This window comes from Cebus imitator, unplaced genomic scaffold (genome assembly GCF_001604975.1).
Source record: "Cebus imitator isolate Cc_AM_T3 unplaced genomic scaffold, Cebus_imitator-1.0 Scaffold99, whole genome shotgun sequence".
NCBI classification, from domain to species: domain Eukaryota; kingdom Metazoa; phylum Chordata; class Mammalia; order Primates; family Cebidae; genus Cebus; species Cebus imitator.
The window spans coordinates 5,862,473-5,867,019 of record NW_016107414.1 but is presented as its reverse complement, the minus strand read 5'-3'; positions in this window follow the sequence as shown (position 1 = coordinate 5,867,019).

Here is a 4,547-nt window from a genome sequence, read left to right as displayed (position 1 = left end):
CCATCTCATGTGGGCATGGTTCATGGCACCCCAAAAATGTTTATAATAGTAATACCAAGGGTTATAATCACAGATCACCATAACAGATACAACAATAATAAAAGTCTTTGAAATATTATGAGGATCACTTGAGCCTGGGAGGTGGAAGTTTCAGTGTGCCAAGACTGTGCCACTGCACTCCAGTCTGGGCAAAAGAGCAAGACCAAAAGGTGACACAGAGACATGAAATGAGCAGATGGAAAAATTGTGCTGACAGACTCGATAAATGCAGGGTTGCCACAAACGTTCAGTTTGTTTTTTTGTTTGTTAGGTTTTTTTGTAGAGACAAGGTTTTACCATGTTGCCCAGTCTGGTCTTAAACTCCTGGACTCAAGCGACCCACCTGCCTTGGCCTCTCAAAGTGCTGGGATTACAGGTATGAGCCACCACCCCAGCCAAACCTTCAATTTGTAAAAGATGCAATTATCTGTGACATACACTAAAGCAAAGCACAGTAAAATGAGGTATTCGTGGAATCAACCAAAATGCCCATCAAGGATACACTGGATAAAGAAAATGTGATACACATACACCATGGAATACTATACAGCCATTAAAAAGGAATTAGATCGTGGCCTTTGCAGGACATGGATGAAGGTGGAAGCCAACATCCTCAGCAAACTAACATAGAAACAGAAGACCAAACACCACATGTTCTCACTCATAAGTGGGAGCTGAACAATGAGAACACATGGACACAGGGAGGGAAACAACACACACCAGGGCCTGTAGTGAGGAGTTGAGGGGAGGGAGAGCACAGGATAAATAGCTAATGCATGTAGGGCTTCATACCTAGGTGGTGGGTTGATAAATGCAGCGAATCACCATGGCACACATTTACCCATGTAACAAAGCTACACATTCTGCACATGTATCCCAGAACTTAAAATAAAATACATTAAAAAAAAATGAGTTATTACTGTATTATAGTCTCACGACTCATTCTTGTCCTACTTCCACCATCATAGAATCTTAAAAGGTTAGATTTGTGGATAAGACCTCAGAGAAAAACCCTTATTTTACTAATGAGGAAAAATAAGTCTTCAAGAGATGAATGAAGCAACCCTCCCACATTGTAGAGAGTGCCTGAAGGGAAGCTATCTGCGAGTTTGGCCTCTGAAGCCCAGACATATGCACGTAAGATGTCTTAAATGGAAAAATACTACAGTTCCAAGCTAGGTTTGATGTAAAACAAGTTTGTCCAACCCACAGCCTGTGGCCTGCATGTGGCCCAGGACAGCTTTGAATGCAGCCAAAAAATCGGACACCCCGATCTAAAACAAAAGCTATTTGGTGAATTTTCACTCCTGCTCCTGGGATGGTTTTAACAATTAGAAATTAATTAGTGAATGGTCAGGTCAAATCAACTGCCCACAGCCTAGGAATTCTTGGAGACTAAAATGTGAGGTAAGTGGACTGTCAACCATTTAATTGACTGTGGGTTCCCTGAAAAATCTACCACCAACAATCTATGCTGACAGGTGAGACCGACAGATGGACAGTGGGGTGGGGGAGCTAGGTGTCCTTTACAACCTTCAGCTGAAAGACTAGACAAGCATGTTTCTTTTCCTTTACAAACCTGCCCTAGGCTGGGCACGGTGGCTCACACCTGTGATTCCAGCACTTTGGGAGGCTGAGATGGGTGGATCACCTGAGGTCAGGAGTTGAGACTAGCTTGGCCAACATGGTGAAACCCTGTTTCTACTAAAATACAAAAAATTAGCCAGGTGTGGTAGCGATGCCAGTAGTCTACTCGGGAGGCTGAAGCACAAGAATCATTTGAACCTGGGAGGCGGAGGTTGCAGTGAGCTGAGATACGCCACTGAACTCCAGTTTGGGCAACAAGAGTGAAACTCCATCGCAAAAAACAAACAAAAAAACACCTGCCCTAGAGATGCCATCTATTAGTAATCTAATCTGTCAAGAACCTTTTGCACATCCACTGTGTCCCCAACACTTTTAGGCACACTAGTGTATGACGAGGAACGTGAGCAACCTTATCAGAGACAAGACAGAGATAGGACAGTTAAGGTGTGCATGTTCTGCATTAGTGCCCAAATCAATGAGGACCAGCCTGCATTTAGAAGCCCTAGGAACTCTTCCATGCATTTGCAAAACTCTTTAATTCATTCACAAAATGAGAGGACCTACCATGTGTTGAACACTGAACTGAGTGCTGAAGAAGTGGATGAAGGCCAGTAGGATGTGGTCCCTGCCCACAGAGGCTGTTACTCGAAGTGAGAGACCATGGATCCCCAGCATTTGGGCTTTGGATACATAGGGGCTTCCACAGCAGTGATTAGAGGGTTGAATGAAAAGAACTTTAGGCCTTTGGGGGAGGGGTCCCTGTGAACCCCCAGATTACCTTGAATGAAAAAAGCGTCTGCCTTTGATACACATCCATGATGTGTATGAACGTATTATCCATGTTCTATCATTTAGTAGCTGTGTGATGTTTGGCAAATTACTTAAACTTCCTGTGCTTCCATTTCTTAACCCTTTTTCCATTTGCTCGCCAGCCACGCTTGCGGCTGGAGCGTTTACTCCGAGATAACTTTGCTGTGAAATATCTCACTTTGATTATTATTTTCTCATCACTCTAGTACATTGACTTTGGAAATGAAAGCCATCATTCTATTTATAGCATTCTGTTTTTAGTAGTGGTATTTCCGTTTACAAAATATAGTAATTCTCCATCGCCAAAAATGTTGAATCTTAGAAAACATGACATTCCTACACATGATGTTAGTATCATTCTCAAACATTTGTTGGCTGAAGATTCTTTGATGGATCTGATTTTTCCAAAATTGACAATTGTGATGATTCAGAGGATTCTGATGTTAGCTCTGTTTAGAAATAACTCCAAGAATAGTTCTTATACTTTATTTTCACATTGAAAATCAGTCAAATTTTCTTCAGCCTCAAAAAGCATGTCTATGTAAAATTAAACGAGCACTGGCTTTTCTCTAAACAGGAAAAGTGTTAAGTGGTGAAATATAGATGGTTATAAAGAAGGTCACCTAACCACCCAGTTAATTCTAGCACTGAGTTAAAAACAAAATTTTCCTGCCACTTATTTGGTTTGGAATTCCATAAAAACATGAATTATTGATTTTATCACAGTGTGGGACTTCGGCAAAGTGTGGCAAAAGAAGAAGGAGAAGGAGAGGAGAGACAAGGGCAGAGAAAGGGTAGAAAAGGGGAGAAGCAGTTGGGAGGAGGAGAGGATGTATCAGACACAATAAGAGCCAGGTGGGAGAAATACTTGATGTTCACTTTTGACAAGCCATTCATAGCCCACACAAAGGAAAGCAAAGCTGTAATAGATAATTATTTAGATTGTATCTGCTTAATCAGTCCCAAATGGTACTCAATTACCAGAGAATTAGAAATCCTTAATTATTGGTGTGGAATTTCAAAAGGCAAACCTAGCGAATATGCAAATGCTCCTGCTGGGTGCCCAGGTGGGACCCAAGCGTGCCAGGCTGCTGCCAGTCATTCACCTGGGAGAGACACTGGGCCGATGTTTCCAGCAAGCAGCTGGGACAATTACAGGTTTGTGGAGAACAGCTGGAGATTCAGGAGAAACAAGAGTTAACTAAGCTGTGCCTGAAGCTATATTCAGGTCGTTGTGTCTCATCTATGGCTTTTTTATTTGAAAAAGAAAGAAAGAAAAAAATACAACTATGGTACATGTTAAATGAATGAATGAGAAGGTGGAGAAGCTTTTATTAATTTACGGAGCACTCTCTCTCATATTGGCCACATTTCACAAAACAGAGAAAATAAGATTTATGTCTAGAAGAGAGAATATCAGTTATAATAAAGGTACACTTCATGCTGGGAATTATTTTAGGTACCGCACATAATGAAGTAATCCTCAGTAACAACCCTGTGATGTAGCAGAGCAGCCTCCCCTTATCTGTGATTTGGCTGACGAGGCTTCAGCTGTCCTCGGTCTGAAAATATTAAACATTTCTAAAATAATCAATTTATAAGTTTTAAATTGTGCACATTTCTGATTAGCATGATGAAATTTTGCACTGTCAGTTGGGCACAGTGTCTCCCACCTGAAATCCCAGCAGTTTGGGAGGACAAAGCAGGTGGATCACTTGAGGTCAGGAGTTCAAGACCCACCTGGCCAAAATGGCGAAACCCGGTCTCTACTAAATATATGAAAATTAGCTGGGACCTGTAGTCCCAGCTACTCGGGAGGCTGAGGCATGAGAATCACTTAAACCCGGGAGGCAGAGGTTGCAGTGAGCCAGGATCACACCGCTGTACTCCAGCCTGGGCAACAGAATGAGACTCCATTCCCTCCCCACCCCCCACCAAAAAAAAAGAAGGAAAAGAAAAGAAAGTTCACACTGTTCTGCTCAATCCCACTCGCCTAGGACCTGGGTCATCCTTTTGTCCAAGGTATACGCTACCTTCCCATTGGCAGCTATCTCAATGACCAGATGAAAAAACCTAGTATGTCTCACCTTCTCATTTTGGGGCAAAAAAGA